At 38.2% G+C, this 19,429-nt stretch overlaps 1 protein-coding gene and 1 long non-coding RNA gene across 2 annotated transcripts in view; one reads left to right on the plus strand and one right to left on the minus strand.

Annotated features, from left to right (window-relative positions):
- Positions 1-19,429, plus strand: part of LOC139138967 (activating molecule in BECN1-regulated autophagy protein 1A-like) — a 75,558-nt gene that overhangs the window by 46,351 nt on the left and 9,778 nt on the right. The window lies entirely within an intron of this gene.
- Positions 1,908-7,703, minus strand: LOC139138886 (uncharacterized). The gene is made up of 3 exons (XR_011553689.1): positions 6,892-7,703; positions 6,487-6,640; positions 1,908-3,733 (listed from the first exon to the last, which is right to left on the minus strand). It is a non-coding gene; the product is annotated as an uncharacterized lncRNA (long non-coding RNA).

Below are 19,429 nucleotides of genomic sequence, written 5' to 3' on the forward strand. Positions count from 1 at the left end.
AAATGGATATTTGACGTTTCAATTACGCGCGGATCGTTCGATATCAATAAAAATATGTTATTTCCCGAGCGTATACGATCGTTTCCGATTTTAACTCGAAATACCCCGAAGGTTCGATTTTGTGTTTAACGCTATCCTAGTGAGTGACGTGAGCGGGTACACTGCATTCTCCATGCCAGGGGGGGGGGGGGGATGTGCACGACGTGATTGGCTTAAAATATTGGTTAATTTGCATAATATGAATAATTCATGAGTAATAAAATCTCGATTTTTTTCTCAGAATTTCTTCTAATTATTTTGAATTTCACTCCAGATTCCAATTGCAAGTACTTTGGGACACAACAACACGAAATTGTAGAGTTGTTTTCATGTTAACCCTCCTTTTCAGATTGGCCGATTACGTTGTACGACGATGAAGAGATGTTGATAACATGCAGTTTTCTACTTTATTTTAATACCGCAAGTCTCAATACTGAAGTATGTTGTAGACAAATTGTCAGATTTCCGTCTAAAATGATTGCTCCGAATTGCTCCACCCTTATTTAGTCGCCCCTGATGTCTAAAGTTACCTAATTAATATGCAATTTCGGCAACGTAAAGTACTTTTACTATACTACGTCTCGTGCGCCCAAGTTCGAATCAGGCGACCGTGACGTAAGATGACAACATTGCGTCCGTGTGGTCACGAGCTCCGGGCCGTTGGCCAAAGTACAAAAATGAGCAAAAAATGAGTAAGAGTAAAGATTTACGGAGCTCTTCTGAGGAAAGAGTCTCGGACGGAGAGCAAAGTCAAGGAAAGTCTAGGCAGAAACCGCAATGCTGGAGTTTGCACAACATATTTTCACTTTGGCCTACGACAACCCGGAAGTTTTCACTACGACGTATCGCGACGGACTGACGGTACATGCGTTCGATCAACGCAATAGCGCCCTCTCGTGCACATCCCCCTGCTCCATGCAGAGTTCTTATCGCGCACTGTGTGTTCGATTCGAACGCGCGAGAAGAACGCATATGTACATGTACCCCCTAGCTTCGTTGACAACGGCCACTGTGCCGAACGTTCGATGTTCGGAAACTGCATATAGGTGGGCCACCAGAATTCAATTTTTCGACACGTTTTTATTGATATCGCACGATCCGGGCGTAGTAGAAATGTCAAATTTCGACCTTTGGCATTAAAATAATGCGTTTTAAAACTAATACAAAGTGGGACTGCCACTTTAAGAACCTGCATAATAAATTTCAGAGCGATCTGAGTTTCAGACAAAATGATTTTTGACCACAAACAGCAAAAGCTTTCCCACCCAAAATATATTTCACCACAATTTGTACGGTACTAAGGCCATTCTAAGGTAGCTGCATACTGAATTTCAAAGCAATTTGACCAGGGGTTTCAGAGAAGACGATGAATGTTGACAGACAGTCCACCTATCTGATAACCTCCGCATCACTGACAGTGGAGCTCTAATGGTTACGCATTGAAGACTAAAGGATCATTTGTACTTATACGTATGTACTCGATTATACAATGAAATCAATTAATGGCGTCGCTGAGAATGTTCATCTACTTTCAGTGTCTCAAACCCGAAATTAACTTCAGCTACATCGTTTTGTCCACCAGAGGGCGTCCTACGCCTGCCCTTGTCGACAAGATTCATAATTTAGCATCAGCCTATATAGAGTTTAAAGGGGCTTCAAAGTTCATCTAGAATTTTAGATCACATTTTCATCAGTGATGCCCCTAAGCCGTAAATAGCATTTGTTACTTGACAAGACACGATGACACATTACTGATTGTGACTTTGCTAAATTTGAAGTTGCCAGGGCCTTGTCATCAGCCTGTTATTAAGACTCTAATGCAAAGAAGTCATACGCTAACAAGAAAAGAGAATATACTCATCTTTAATGCAACTTTGAAGAGATATAAAGTACAGTAAGTGTCTCACTATTATGCAAAAGAATGCAATTCTTTAATACATTCCGTGTGACATAATTGCAGACTACACGTATATAGTGAAGTTATCCACTAGTTTTGAAATGTTCATAGTTTCAGTTTTTGATAACTTAGTCAGCATGATTGACTACAACAATAAATTGTGGCAAGCTCATTGATAAAGAATGATTATGTAATCACTACTCATCTCAGTATTTTTTTATCCACTTTGTGTTTTTCTGAAAGTATTGCATGGTTAACACTGATCATTCACAGCAGTTTTTTGTTCAACAACATATTCCTGGAACCTCCATAATTTTTCCTTCCCCAAAACTTGAAAAAAGTCCACAATTGCAAAGGTTATGTTGCAAACACTTGCACGTCTCTGAATATTTCTCCAATTTACATTTCTATTTGTGAAGATCAATTCTAGCCAGGCAATCCCATTCACTGTTATGTTCATCATATCTACTGATAAAATCATTGGGCTTTGAAAAGTCAGTGAAAATACTGGCAACTACTGGTATGTAGTATACAGGATGTGCTCAATTCCAAGATAAACTTGGCAAGATGACAACATGAATACTTCAACAACAAGAACTTGAAAACAGTGTATAATAATAGTAACACAACATTGACAACTTGAAAAAAATGTGAATCACTTCTATAACACTTAAGACGATATCGAAGGATTCAAATTGCTAAACAACGTTTGCTAAGGATAATTTTCAAAATAAATGAACATGCAAAGATTCGTTGATTTTTTCTTAATCAGAAAAAATAAACAACACCACATGAAAAGAACCGGGTTCTATGCGCGTGACGTCAGAAATATGCAAATGACAACAAAAGTATTTCAAACCCTATCAGCTCCAACAAATTTGCACAGAATTTTCCAAAACTTCAGAATTTAATACATGAAATACCTGCTGATAGCCCCTAGCATGGATTAGGCTGTCTGTTCAGGCAGGAGCAATATTTGAAATGATGAATATTCGCTGTTTAATTTTATGAAATTTTGAAGGGTATTATGGCAATATCTCATAAACGATAATGAAGTTTTACAAAAGCATGCTTATCTATATTCTCCTTATTGACTTCAATAATTCTACCAAATATGGACTGAATTGATTGAAAATTGAGAGTTGAAAGGTTTTGAAAATTTTCAAAATATCAGGAGCATAAAATCCATAGAAAACAACGGAACAGTAAGATTTTGTACTTGCATGTGTGCGCCTTTAGAAGGTTTCTATCTTTAGCAACGCATGAGTTCCTTAAATCCTTCAGTATCGCCTTAACACTGACAAAGTTTTTTTTCAGTCAGTAATTCAAAGCTAACACCGGAACATAAATTTCCAGGTTTGACACAGCATAAAAAATTCCTCCATATATGAAAGCCATCTTGGACCCTTACACTATCAGATTCACATATGTTTACTGATTTCTGGTTTCAACAAAATCATCACTAGAATCATCATCTATTTCCACTACATGTGGGTGTGACTCTGTCTGAAACCTTTGGGCCAATGCAGCGGACAGTGTCTCTTCGGAGGACACATCATATCCTCCCTCATCTGCCAAATGATCTATACCACGCACGTGAGGAGGATTCTCTGGAATTGGTTCTCTACACTGGGGGCAGGACTCTAATGGCAGCACGCACTTCATACAGCCAATAATCCTGTTACAGGTTCCAGGACAGAAGTACAGAGGGAAATCGGGTTTGTCAAGACAAATCATGCACGATATTCCAAGTATATTGTCGGATGTCGAACTACCTGCGTGTGTTCCAGATGTAGACTGTAAAATACAATAATTTATTACTTTATTAGATCACGAAGAACCGTCTATTCCATACACAGAGCAGAAATTCAGCTAAAGTTACTTCCCAACATGATACATTCAAAGATTTTATTTTGATTACAGCATTTGAAAAAATGTCTGTTAAGCTATACTTCCATAGCCTAGGCATACATCACGAAATGTTACATGTGTCGATACATGTATTTTTAAACATGATCAAAATATGTGAGGTTTTATATGGAGTGTCTAAGAGTCGCAAAAATGAAGACAAACGGCCAGTTCCAAGTACGCTAACCTTAACCATTTCGGGTACCAATGAATTCAGTATAACACACAGAGCCAATTTCTAATTTCGATTTTCTGTTAACATTGATAACTAGAAGTTTTGTCATTGAGGTCGCTTTCTTACTCGGGAAAACCAACACTACATTCAGTATTTTACCCAATTCACAATTCCCATTTGCTGTATTGATTAGAAATACGGTTGGCTGACAAGTTGCTGTGCTGAAGTTCGTGTTATTCTTAAGGTAAAATGTACCTTGATTATTTCGTTATCTGAAAAGTTTCTTGATACAGTTTAACATGTACACAAACAAATATCTCCAGCAAGTTTAATTGAATTTACAGCAGGAGTTGTTAAATTCATTGAATATGCAAATAAGCTATTAATTAACAAAAGGCTGCTCAATGTCACACTCAAAAGCCAGGTGTCTGTCATAAACACCCAGAAACAAACTGACCACGGAATGTCTGAGACATCTGCATGAACGTACACCCTATCTGACATGGTAAAGTATATGGTCAAAGTCAGTTATTTTCAGATTCAGATCAAGAGTAAATTTATTCCAAAAGTCCAGAGGTGCTCATACATGCAAGTCTATGGAGAGTGAAACTAAAACTTCCTCTAACATGGCCAAATTTAATCGCATTTTGAAACAATTGACGTGCATCTGTATGGGGTAGGGTACTATCCTAGTACAAACTTTGAAAGAAATTGACCCAGACCATGTCTGAGATATGTGTGTGAAAAGATGCATGCATGCATGCACGCACAGACAGAAGGCACTCTATAAGTCCCCTCGGACAACTAAAAATAGTGGGGAAAACGTCACATCACGGACAAAATTCTTTTTTTTTTTGGATGGTTTTATACTATTGTGAGTAAAATGTGTTGAACTAGAACTCTTGCCTAATAGAGGGCGCTTTTCTTCAAAATATAGCCGGGTGACCCTATATTGTTTTTTATGAACAACCACCTTAGGCAATATACAGTCAATAGCTGAAATTTTTAGACGATCTGGGAAACTTAGATTTCAAGGTGCATACTTCCTTAATTCAGAATACAAGATATGAACTGAATATGCTCACGTGTTTTGAAAAATAAGTAATACACAAGAGAATGTAAGTAAATATGAAGTACAGCATCTTCTATTGCAGTATAATTTGATAATGCTCAATGCATTACAGTACAGAGATATCTGTCAACTCTATACCAGTAGCAGGTTTAATCACATTCGGTAAAGTAGTTTCCGAGTCATGTCACTAATTGCAAAACTTCTTTAATATGCAAATGAGCAGTTAGTTAATTGTACACTGTAAAATGCTTCACAGTAAAGTCAGATGTCTATTAGATCTGTACCAGTGGCAGGTTTCATTGAATTTGGTGCAGTAGTTTCCGAGTTACGTCTCTAATTACAAAACTTCATTAAATATGCAAATGAGCAGTTATTTGATTTCACACTGTATAATGCTTCGCAGTACAGTCAGATGTCTATTAGATCTGTACCAGTGGCAGGTTTCATCAAATTTGGTGCAGCAGTTTCTGAGCTATGTCTCTAATTACAAAACTTCATTAAATATGCAAATGAGCAGTTAGTTAACTTTACAGTGCACAATGCTTCACAGTACAGTCAGATGTCTATAAGACCTTTACCAGTAGCAGGTTTCATCGAATTTGGTGCAGTAGTTTCTGAGTTATGTCCCTAATTATAGAACTTCATTAAATATGCAAATGAGCAGTTAGTTTACTTTACAGTCCACAATGCTTCACAGTACAGTCAGATGTCTACAAGATCGTTACTAGTAGCAGGTTTCATCAAATTTGGTGCAGTAGTTTCCGAGTTATATCGCTAATTACAAAAGTTCATTAAATATGCAAATGAGCAGATTATTGACATGACACTTATAACATCATCATAATGTTATGAGACTGACATCAGTATGAAGTTTCTTGAACTTTGTGCAGTAGTTCTTGATATATGTCAACACTGTCATTTATGTCTCCATAGGAAACCATTATATCAAAAAATTAAATCTTTGATAATTTCATTAATATGCAAGCCACACCCACCAAAACCTTTTCAGTTCTTGCCATTTGTGATCTGAACCTGTGTACCAAATTTGGCTTAAATCTGTTCAGCCGTTCTTGAGATATCGTGTATACAGACAGACAGACAGACAGACATTGCTGAAACATTAGCTCACGTGTGTGACCCACGTGAGCTAAAAATCCTAGGCTAAAGAGAACAAATTCAAGATATGAAATTTGGTCCAATTTTAATGTAAATGGTAAAGCGAATGTTGACATTTAGCCTACGCATATTTCTACATTTATTCTTTGATTTCAGTGTAAAAAAATGGTTGGCCAAATAATGTCACGAATTTTTTCCCTCGGTATTAAAGTACAATGTACAAGTGTGCCAGAAAATGTGTAGCACATTGTCGGCTATTAATCTCGCTAAAGGACTTACGTGTAACTGCCTCTTGACAGACTCCAAAACTGTTCTTATGTCATCTAGCTCGCTGGACTTTCTTTGTTGCCTCCACTGCGCTGTAGTTTCAAAACCTCGAAGTCCGAGACAGAAATGACGTAAAGTTTCCTTGCGCTACTCCAGTACGATAGCTCTATATCGGAAAAAAATTAAAAAATCAATTTGTACAAATAAACATACATACTATACGAAGTGGGCTCGGGTATACCGCAGATATTTTGCTTGCAGTCTAACGCTGCGTAACGGTGAATCGGTCCAATATTACCTACGCTTATAACTTCAGGAAGTCTTCGCAAAAAGTATGCATACTTCACTAGGAATAACTCGGAATAATGTCTTCCAAAGCTGCCCTAGAGTAAAAAAAATGCGATTTTCAATACTTACTTTGTGTAGCCTGAGTTTCTCTCAGTGGGATGTAATTCCTGTCAAGCATTTTCAGGTTTTCATCCAAACCCAACTCGCCTTTCAGCTTTTCACAAACAACATTTATTCCGCAGGAACTTGCTGTTACTGAGACGGGGATTACCTCAGTGTCTTTCAAAACCATTTCTTCAAACTGCAGATATGTTACTGCCTTAGTTACACTGGACTCTTGACGTCGATTTTGCGAACTTGTGCTTGCCCCGATGTTAGCCAAGGTGCCGGGTGGCGGTACCCCTCCTTGTCTTGACGACTGAGGTCGCTGGTAAAACATGTTTGCCGGTGGTGTACCAGTTTCAGTGTTGTTACTGTTACTAGTAACTGTCGTGGCTGGGAGATTGTGTCGACTCGGACTTGACGATCCACTCGTCGGTATTATCCCCCGAACTTCATATGTTGTGTCAAGCTCCGATTCAGGAATTTCAAATAGGCCCGCCTCCGTTTGCCAATGCACCTTTCGCCCAGAGTCAGTTGTTTCGTCGGAAACGAGATACATTGTCCTCTCATTAAATGTGTTCCCGGTCAAAACGTTTAATCTCGATGTGTGGAGGGGAAGTGGGAGCTGCAACACCTCACCCCCGATACGAACTTTTACCGACATGACGATCGCACAGAGGTTTCGATTCAAATGATCCGTGTTACGACAAACTTTGATCCAATCTCGAGTCCCACCAGAGGCGTTGCCTATACGACAGGATCCCCGTGGAAACTTTTCGTCCAATCACATCATTTTTCTCCAGCTGTCATTCCAGATTACTAATCATCGAACATTGTAGCAAATATTTGTAAAGAAATGTGAGAAAAACGGACTCAATGGCACACCTTCCGGTCTGAGGATTCCCACGACCTCGCGCGTTTCCAAACAGGCTAAGGGGCGGACCATTTAATATCTTGGGGTGGTTGTATCATAGACCCAAGGGTCTATGATTGTATGTAAGATTTTGGGGAAAAAATGCTTGACGTAAAAAACTCAGATGTAAAACTAAAGCTTACATATATCCTCGGTACTACTATGCAAGGTGGAGACAAACGAAGGGAAAATCTACAAAAACAAAATCTGCCCATGGAAAAAGTGTGTGGAAAAAAATCCGTCCAAACTTATAAGTTATAGGGGTTTGCAAAATTTTGATAAAATGGTTACATTTAGTACGGATTTTATAAAAAAAGTTACAAATTATGATTGCTTGGGTTTCAAGTACTTTGTGTCACGTATACACCTAAACCATATCGGGTCAAGGACCCATGAAGTGATATTGAAAATGGGTCAGTAGAAATCATGCTGAGCCAATTTCTAATTTCTAATTTTGATTTGCTGTTCAACATCGCTCAACTAGAAGTTTAGTCGTTGAGGTCGCTATTCATTCTCGGAAAAATCAACACTTAATTCAGTATTGTACCTAATTCGTAATTCACATTTGCCGTATTGATTAAAAATAAGGTTGGCCGACAATGATACCTCGAAGAACGTGTTATTCTTAATTCAGAAATAGAATACTAACAGAACAAAGTCAAGATAGAAATCTGGTCCAATTTTAATGTAAATGGTTAAGCGAACGGATGAAATATTGAATTTTGCCCATATTTCTACTTTCATTCTTTGCCACGGATTAATAACAATGTGATTCAACAAACCGGATCATTCTTTATCTCAAAGTTATTGTCTTAGGTGAATGATTTTTCAGACAATTTCGAAGCCTGTTCCATGATTTACACGTTCCATTTCATGTAGTTTTGGAAAATATACAATCAACAAAAAGATACTTAAATGTTCCTGATGGAGCTTACTAGGTGACTTCATTCATATAATGTTGTATATGTTGGGAGGGTAATGTGTTTTATTTTCAATTGAAAGCCACGCAGAGTACTTCTGATAGTACCTTGAGAGTGCATTGTACAAATAAACCTTCAGGTCAAGTTCCTCTTGAAATAATCATCCATAACGATACTGACTTCTAGGAGTAACAAGCTAAGGGAGCCTTCAGTAATTACAGGGGGTGGGCCGGGGGAATTTTGCGAACACCTGTACCGTAAAATGTGACCCTCCCCCTAATCCTCCTGTCTAAAATGTGACCCTCCCTCTTGTCCGACATTCTAAAACTTGACCCTCCCCCCAACCACTGCGGTATTCTCCCCGGGAATAACTAAAACAGTATCAGCTAATTTACATAACAATCGGTTCAATTGTTATGTTAGGGACAAATTACAGAGGGGAGGGCTGGTGCTTGTGAGGGACAGTCACAATTTATCACGCAACATTTTTTGAAGAGATATGGTATTTCATACAGTATAGGGAGAGTCACCATATTTTGTGCAACTATAAAAAGGCAAGATGTAGCTGATTTAGTGCTTCATCCAAAAATATCAAATCATGATACATGGAGTCTATCAGGCAAACTACTGACAATTTACCCTCGCAAAACATGCTATATCTGTATTTTATATATGCTTGATAATGTATTTAAATGTACTTTGCTTGAATAAGGAAGTAAAATGAACATTTGTGTACAAGAAATTTATTTCTGAATTTCATCTAAAAAGTTGGTTCACTATCCATGGTGTTTATGATGAAATTATGAATAGTTTTTTTCATCACAAAAATAGGTAAATCTTTGCATTTGTGTACTCTTGATTATTGATATTAATTTTCTTGATTAGACTAGAGTTGTTACAAGTCTATGGTTGTGCAAGAAATATGATTTCGGAATTTCACTAAAATGTCCATACACTATGCATTGGGGTCTATGATGAAACTATGAATAATTTCTTTTCAGTACAAAATTAGGTAAATCTGTGCATTTATGTATGCTTGATTATTCACATTATTGTTCTTGATAAGACTAGAATGGTTACAAGTCCATGGTTGTGCAAGAAATTTGATTTTGGAATTTCACCAAAATGTCGATTCACTATGCATAGGGGTCTATGATGAAACTATGAAAAAAAAAATTTCAGAACAAAATTAGATAAATCTGTGCATTTATGTATGCTTGATTATTAAGATTATTGTTCTTGATTAGACTAGAGTGGTTACAAGTCTATGGTTGTGTAAGAAATTTGATTTTGGAATCTCACCAAATGTCAATTCATTATGCATGGCGGTCTATAAGTGTGTGCGTATTTTGTTGGTGATTTCCTATTCAGGAAATATCACACGGACAATCAAAGTTTTGGCCATAATATCAGCTTCTGTCAAAAGTGACCCTCCCCCTTGAACTGTTTTCTAAAAAGTGACCCTCCCCCAATTCCCCCGGCCCACCCCCCTGTAATTACTGAAGGCTCCCTAATTACTACAGTTTATAGTACAAAGATATTTGAAGGAGAATTATACAATGGTTGTGACTTCTCCTGAGAATAAACCAGATATGTATTTTCTGGCTGTGTACACATACAGGTCTGAAAGATGTATAACTTGAAGGCAAAGCTGATATCGTTCCCTGCCATTGTAGAAACTGAATTGTTTTGTACGTAGAATTTTTAAAAACCATTCCGACATTTGATTTATCGTAAACTGAAAAGATATCTGATATCGGTTTATATTTCAGATACCGGCACCTTTGCTCCACTCTCCGATGGTGCCTATTGTGTATTGAATAATAACAAATAGAGAAAAGAGTAGTATGGTATCGGTTTCTATGACAACATAATCTGAGGATGAAATGTTGATAATTATGCATGCAAGCATTGACCAATAAATATCTCCATCTGTTAACCAAAAAAGATATAAAATCGAAATATTTGAAAAAACGCTCTGTGAACGGTGATAAATCTTTGACACGTATCATGCGGTGAGTTCTATGGTGACCTTTGCCCTGGCAAATGACTTGTTACCAGTGAAGGAAAACCTGGCCTTCAGTGCCGAATGAAAACTATGAAAAATGAACTATAGAATTAAATTAAATACCCTTGCTTATTTCAATAATCTGTTGATCCATTTTTATGGCTGTTTACAGAGTGAGAATAACGTCGCGACGTTCCGCCAAATTTTGTCTTTTCAGGAAAAAATTATATTGCAGCGATGTCGTTTGATACTAATGCAGCCACATGTGGTTGGTGCAAGTGTATGCACATGGAAGTCGACAGAACACGTTAGTAGCAAAACAAGTCTCCATAACCGAAGTGCTCTAATTTTCAACAATTAAATTATAGAATGCCATTATGGTGAACAGCCCTGGAGCACCACACACTCGTGCACGTCGAAAAACGTTTACATATTACTAACAAGGGAGTTTCACACCTACGGATATGATTATCCTAGAGGGTCTACATTTGTTTCGGTACCATCAGATAGCTAGAACGGCGGAACTTTCTAAATCTGACTTGTAGGCTAAGGCACACAACATCGTATAGTGCATGACCTCAGCACGCAACGTTATGAGTTTGTGAAATGCAAGACACTTCTTCTCCGATCTACGATTATGATGCACAGTTTTGAGGTTGATAAATATGTAATGGAGCTTCTATTTACTGCACTTACAAACGATAAATAAGCTTATATTGTGGTGTTCCTGAGTTTTACGAGAAAGGCGCTGTGATACGAAAACGTGAGAACAATCTCTTCGTGCACGTGTGTAGTCGTGGCATTATGTTATCGCTTTTGAATGGCAAAGTCTGATCTCTGCCTGTAGGGTAACGTGTAAAAGAACGAAATAACTGTCACTCTCTGTAGTATTTCTGATAAAATGTAATTGCTACCACGATCTCCTCGGTGAGCAGGTTTTCCTAATCCGACAGGGAGAATTATCTTCCGTCACTGATTGTCTCCTCTCGTGTCCTTTCTCTTTTGCTTTTTTTGTTGTGTCTTTGTGATCAACTCGTGTTCGTCCAAAGCCTGGCTAAGATTTCACTAAAGCTTGTCAGTTTAGTATAAACATTTCACCATGGTGTAGTGCCCGGATGCTGATTTCTGTTATTCTTTCGTCAAAAGAGCTTACCTTCTCGAGACGGTTAGTCGAAAGATAAAACAAGATGGCTTGATAAGCATAAAACCAACAAGTCTGTGAGTGTTCTACTGTTCAGCTTTGGTACTTGTAATTCACATTATTAATTCAATCTCAAGCCCTAAAGTGCTCAAGGCCGTTTCAGCGAAGAAAATATTATCGTAGCCCTCCACGATTCCACATATTGTACAAAATTTACTTGCTGTCCGACAAAAACAAGAGGACAAGAGGTAGCTCTTGTACTTGACATGCGAACTATCATATACCGCTGCTTTTCCCGGCCCTACTCCAGAAAACGTCATATCTTCCTCCCTGTGAAATTACGCTCTTTATCTGTGTGTACATTTTCTAGTCGGCGCCATTCGGGGGACCTCAGGATATTCTTAAAATTTTTGTTTGAAACTTCTGTCAAACGTAGAAGAAATATGTTGCGGTATTCTTAGCGAATTTTGCCCCCGTCATTTCCCTCCAGAACAAGCTGTGCTCTCTATGAATAATTTTCGGGGATAACTGAATCCCATGCAACGATGGCCCGTCCACATTGAAATCAAGCCTCCGAGTGCAAGGATATCTTTGTGGTCTGTTAAACATTTTACTAAATTCAAACCATATTCACCCCCATTGAACTAGATTTAGCAAGTGGGAGTAACCCGTCTCAAGTTACATTTTATACTCGTTTTTATCGTCATATACTTGGAATATCAATGTGCATGGCCAAGCGAAAAAGTGAATCCCAAAGCAATCTGAAGACGAAAACTTAAGGTAGAATGCGCTTCGAAGACAGATATTAGGACTCTCAAACTGTTATATTTCTTTTCTGATCTACCACTTGAGGCGGCATATTATGAAAATCTTGGAGTAAAATATTAAATGCCTAAGATTTTCGAAATCAAAAATTTAATTTGCCCCGTACACTTAACCCTTTGATTGCCAAAGTTAATTTTTGACGCCTTTATAAAAGATACCCAAGTCATTGTTTCAGATTGTTGGCAATCTGTTGATATGAAACTGTAGTCAATGAAATATGATGTCCCTTTGGTCCAAAATTGTGACAAAAATTACCGAAAAATTCATACAAAATGTTGCACTAAAATTTTGATAGGAAAAATTACAGCATTCAAAGGGTTAAACACAGGGAAACGGCCATTTTGAATGTAAAATATCGGTAAATGTTTATTCTGTGGTACAAAACTGTTCACTGTGACCCCTGATTTTTAAAGCTTTACACATAAAATTTCCTGTACCTAACAGATTTTTAAACGAGTGCATCGTCGTCACGGCCCGTGTCCTTAAAAGAAAGACGTAAAATTGTCGGTGTTCTCTAATATGATTTTTCTTAGAGATGCTTGCTTATAATAACATCAAACGTTATTTACATGGTTATGTTATGATTTCTAGTAGGAGATCGTGGCGCAATATATTCATTGCTAAAAATATTAGATTCATCTTGAAACTAGCGGAAAAGGCGATACATGAAATCTCAAAATGCTTTCCCGTATTTTATTTTTATGGCAAACAGACGACGACCAGTATTCCGATGAAAAAAGCCCTATACATGTACATATACGTGGTATAATGCCTTGTATATTTATGTTTCATTTTGGAAAGGATAACACAGGGGTCGTCCCCACACAAGACCACGAAAGTCGACGACATGACACCGTAAACTAACTACTTGCCCAGATGTATGCGTTTGCAAGTCTATGCCACACATCCAACATCAGAGAGTTACTATAGATATTACCGTGCCCTTTCCATTGCCTTTTAATTGGTCGAGCTGAACCACGTGACTGCCCACATAACACAGTAATGGTTTGTTTTCATGCCCGTGAATATGAATAATATCGTAAACACAGTAACTTTACGGCTAAAGCGAAAATTGTGATTTGTACAAAGATCATAATCAACCAAGAAATAAAATGGAGCATTTGTGGGCCAAGTTTAGACGCTTTTTTTCAAAAAAATCTCCGGATTTGCAAAATTTTTGCAGCGCGCCCGCTCTACTCACTGACAGGTTCTTGGGCCCCGTTGTCGTTCGCACGGGAAATTTTCGTAAATTTTGACGGTTTTTCGGGGTTCGTTGATAATATTATTGAATCAACAGACTCCCCGCTGACCATTAACGTTTATTTATGGGCGAAGGCGAGAGGAAAGCCAAATTAACGAGCTCGGCAAGCCTCGCCCTTTAATTTTTGGCTGTTCTCTCGCCCTTGCCCATAAATGAACGTTAATGGCCAGCGAGTCGCCCGTTATTTAGACACTCATGCTCTTGTACGTGCGCTTCCCCGCTCATTAAAAGTAAACATTTCGGTCTCATCGAGCAATCAAGACCGTACACATTGTCACCATTATCTCGAAAAGTTGATACAGTTGTTGTTTCGTGACTGGTTTCTTCTGATATTTTATCAAATTTTATCGGGAACAGCAGTTGTAGTTATTCAAATCAGTACATTTGAAGCAATGTTACCTTACATTAAAATATTGTCCCAACTTAAGCAATAACAGCTAGGCGGTACAGCACCCGACACCCACCGTATGCACTGTACATTCGTCGATCAACGTTGTGATAGAAACGAATATGTTATCTTTAGTGATTCGATTACCGACAAGAGAATGCCTATATCGTTCATACAAACTCACAAATTCACAAATACATACTTGTCGCTTTGCCAGTAGTCTTTTTGAACTAAAACAGAGTAAATGTTAGTGCTCGTAGTACTCAAATTTGCACAATGTCGAACGACACTATAAATTGCTTCTCCTGCCTTCCAGACAAAAGAAAGTTAGACAGAAACTTCTATTTTTTCTACAGAAATGGTAACAGGGTAGTTAAAATGTAAATGTTTATTGAAGGAAAACAGTGTTCATTTGGAATTCATTATTGTTTAGGACGAACATTCGAAACTAATACAACTATTCTTACCTGAATGTCTTTGTCAAGTTTGTCGGCTGGATTTACCTGATTTGCCATCTCTTACTTCATCAAAATATGGCGCAAAATCTCCGTCTTCCCAACCTATATGTCGACGACGTGACCTGCGATTTCCCAGACTATCGCGTCTATGTTTCTCTTCAACGGTTTCCATGGAATTCGTCACTGTTTTTATATGTTTGTTGGGTCTTAACTCTTGGAGGATCACCCTTTTGGACTTATAGATCTTCCCCTTGGCCACACCAAATCTTCTTGTGTTTCTACCATAGGTACTGGTACTGTCGGTGTCACTTGATACCTTTGAAACGAACACTACGCACTGACAATTCATTCAAGTGTAAAAAAAAAACCACACAAACATTTTATCGACCAAATCAATTTTACTGAGCTTTAATAAATGGAAAAAAAATTCCCACCAGATTTGGCTCTAACATTTAAGGGTATTTAGATTTTGAGCGTTCAGTTTCTTAAACCATTTAATTGCAATTCAAAATGTACAATGTTAACTAAAAAGCACGGAGGCATTTTTATAGTTTGAATGAGACAGTATACATGATGTCTAAAAGCTTGTTTCGGTGAATATGCACAAATCGGTGCAAATGTGATCCGGGAAAAATTCCTCGACAAGAATATTTGGTGTGGCCAAGGGGAAGATCTATAAGTCCAAAAGGGTGATCCTCCAAGAGTTAAGACCCAACAAACATATACAAACAGTGACGAATTCCATGGAAACCGTTGAAGAAAAACATAGACGCGATAGTCTGGGAAATCGCAAGTCACGTCGTCGACATATAGGTTCGGAAGACGGAGATTTTGCGCCATATTTTGATGAAGTAAGAGATGGCAAATCAGGTAAATCCAGCCGACAAACTTGACAAGACATTCAGGTAAGAATAGTTGTATTAGTTTCGAATGTTCGTCCTAAACAATAATGAATTCCAAATGAACACTGTTTTCCTTCAATAAACATTTACATTTTAACTACCCTGTTACCATTTCTGTAGAAAAAAATAGAAGTTTCTGTCTAACTTTCTTTTGTCTGGAAGGCGGGAAAAGCAATTTATAGTGTCGTTCGACATTGTGCAATATGGTGTACTACGAGCGCTAACATTTACTCTGTTCTTGTTTAAAAAGACTACTGGCAAAGCGACAAGTATGTATTTGTGAATTTGTGAGTTTGTATGAACGATATAGGTATTCCCTTGTCGGTAATCGAATTACTAGAGATAACATATTCGTTTCTATCGCAACGTTGATCGACGAATGTACAGTGCATACGGTGGGTGTCGGGCGCTGTACCGCCTAGCTGTTATTGCTTAAGTTGGGACAATATTTTAATGTAAGGTAACATTGCTTAAAATGTACTGATTTGAATAACTACAACTGCTGTTCCCGATAAAATTTGATAAAATATCAGATGAAACCAGTCACGAAACAACAACTGTCCCAACTTTTCGAGATAATGGTGACAATGTGTACGGTCTTTATTGCTCGATGAGACCGAAATGTTTACTTTTAATGAGCGGAGAAGCGCACGTACAAGAGCATGAGTGTCTAAATAACGGACGACTCGCTGACCATTAACGTTCATTTATGGGCAAGGGCGAGTGGACAGCCAAAAATTAACGGGCGAGGCTTGCCGAGCCAGTTAATTTGGCTTTCCTCTCGCCTTTGCCCATAAATAAACGTTAATGGTCAGCGGGGAGTCTGTTGATTCAATTATATTACCAACGAATCCCGAAAAACCGTCAAAATTTACGAAAGTTTCCCGTGCGAACGACAATGGGGACCAAGAACCTGTCAGTGAGTAGTGCGGGCGCGCTGCAAAAAATTTGCAAATCCAGAGATTTTTTTGGTAAAAAGCGTCTAAACTTGGCCCACAAATGCTCCATTTTATTTCTTGGTTGATTATGATCTTTGTACAAATCACAATTTTCGCTTTAGCCGTAAAGTTACTGTGTTTACGATATTATTCATATTCACGGGCATGAAAACAAACCATTACTGTGTTATGTGGGCAGTCACGTGGTTCAGCTCGACCAATTAAAAGGCAATGGACAGGGCACGGTAATATCTATAGTAACTCTCTGATGTTGGATGTGTGGCATAGACTTGCAAATGCATACATCTGGGCAAGTTGTTAGTTTACGGTGTCATGTCGTCGACTTTCGTGGTCTTGTGTGGGGACGACCCCTGTGCTATCCTTTCCAAAATCAAACATAAATATACAAGGCATTATACCACGTATATGTACATGTATAGGGCTTTTTTCATCGGAATACTGGTCGTCGTCTGTTTGCCATAAGAATAAAATACGGGCAAGCATTTTGAGATTTCATGTATCGCCTTTTCCGCTAGTTTCAAGATGAATCTAATATTTTTAACAATGAATATATTGCGCCACGATCTCCTGCTAGAAATCATAACATAACCATGTAGGCCTAAATAACGTTTGATGTTATTACAAGCACAGAGTAACATGGACAGAGTGGCAACACTTGCATGCCTTTTGTTCCATATTCGTCTCGGTAGACTATTGGCTTTTCATATGAAAATGAGCTTCAAAGGTGTTAAACTTTTTGGAGGCTTTGTTTGTGGTTGATAATTACACGAGATTATGCGAAACATACGACGAGATTGCATCGTACTGCCAGTCGCGTAGCAACCATAGTTACTTTGTGAGCTCTCAGGCCAGAAACACTGCTTCACGCCAATCAAAACATAACACGCCAGCAGTTTCATAAACATGTCCTTTCTTGACGCACGTGTAAAAGACGGTATGACTGACCGTAAACCATTGAGTAAAACCAGACAGTATCGATAAAAGACTTTCAAATTTGGTTCAAACACACTCATTATATATTCATAAAAATATGAGAGGAATTTTTAAAACGGTAAAACCCACTTTCCTGAAGCTCAAAACACTCCCGTTTTTGCCAGCACATCAATTCCGATCAGCACCACACGACAACAACAACACAAACTTTGTCGAACATACTTTCGCTTAACAATTGGTGAAAATCCGAAAATTACCGATCGGCATGGTCGGCACTCTTCGGAAAAGTGAGCCAAGAGCTTCGTCAGGCGATGCAAACATGGATTGCTTACGTAACCGCTTCACGCCTTAAACAATAGCTGTTGCGACTCTATCTATGTTACTCTGTGCTATAAGCAAGCATCTCTAAGAAAAATCATATTAGAGAACACCGACAATTTTACGTCTTTCTTTTAAGGACACGGGCCGTGACGACGATGCACTCGTTTAAAAATCTGTTAGGTACAGGAAATTTTATGTGTAAAGCTTTAAAAATCAGGGGTCACAGTGAACAGTTTTGTACCACAGAATAAACATTTACCGATATTTTACATTCAAAATGGCCGCTATCCCTGTGTTTAACCCTTTGAGTGCTGTAATTTTTCCCATCAAAATTTTAGTGCAACATTTTGTATGAATTTTTCTGTAATTTTTCACAATTTTGGACCAAAGGGACATCATATTTCATTGACTACAGTTTCATATCAAAAGATTGCCAACAATCTGAAAAAATGACTTGGGTATCTTTTATAAAGGCGTCAAAAATTGACTTTGGTAATCAAAGGGTTAACTGTACGTGGCAAATTAAATTTTTGATGTCGAAAATCTTAGGCATTGAATATTCTACTCCAAGATTTTCATAATAAGCCGCCTCAAGTGGGAGATCAGAAAAGAAATAAAACAGTTTGAGAGTCCTAATATCTGTCTTCGAGGCGCATTCTACCTTAAGTTTTCGTCTTCAGATTGCTTTGGGATTCACTTTTTCGCTTGGCCATGCACATTGACATTCCAAGTATATGACGATAAAAACGAGTATAAAATGTAACTTGAGACGGGTTACTCCCACTTGCTAAATCTAGTTCAATGGGGGTGAATATGGTTTGAATTTCGTATAGTGTTTAACAGAGCACAAAGATATCCTTGCACTCGGAGGCTTGATTTAAATGTGGACGGGCCATCGTTGCATGGGATTCAGTTATCCCCGAAAATTATTCAAAGAGAGCATAGCTTGTTCTGGAGGGAAATGACGGGGGCAAAATTCGCTAAGATTACCGCAACATATTTCTTCTACATTTGACAGAAGTTTCAAACAAAAATTTAAAGAATATCCTGAGGTCCCCCGAATGGCGGCGAGCAGAAAATTTACACACAGATAAAGGGCGTAATTTCACAGGGAGGATAGGAAGATATGGCGTTTTCTGGAGTAGGGCCGGGAAAAGCAACGGTAAATGATAGTTCGCATGTCAAGTACAAGAGCTACCTCTTGTACTCTTGTTTTTGTCGGACAGCAAGTAAATGTGGTAAACATGTGGAATCGTTGAGGGCTACGATAATATTGTCTTGAAACGGTGTTTAAAACTGGCATTGAGCACTTTAGGGCTTGAGATTGAATTAATAATGTGAATTACAAGTACCAAAGCTGAACAGTAGAACACTCACAGACTTGTTGGTTTTATGCTTATCAGGCCATCTTGGTTTATCTTTCGGCTAAACGTCTCGAGAAGGTAAGCTCTTTTGACGAAAGAATAACAGAAATCAGCATTCGGGCACCACAACATGGTGAAATGTTTATACTAAACCGAGAAGCTTAAGTAACAT

The sequence above is a fragment of the Ptychodera flava genome, chromosome 1 (assembly GCF_041260155.1).
Source record: "Ptychodera flava strain L36383 chromosome 1, AS_Pfla_20210202, whole genome shotgun sequence".
Lineage (NCBI taxonomy): Eukaryota > Metazoa > Hemichordata > Enteropneusta > Ptychoderidae > Ptychodera > Ptychodera flava.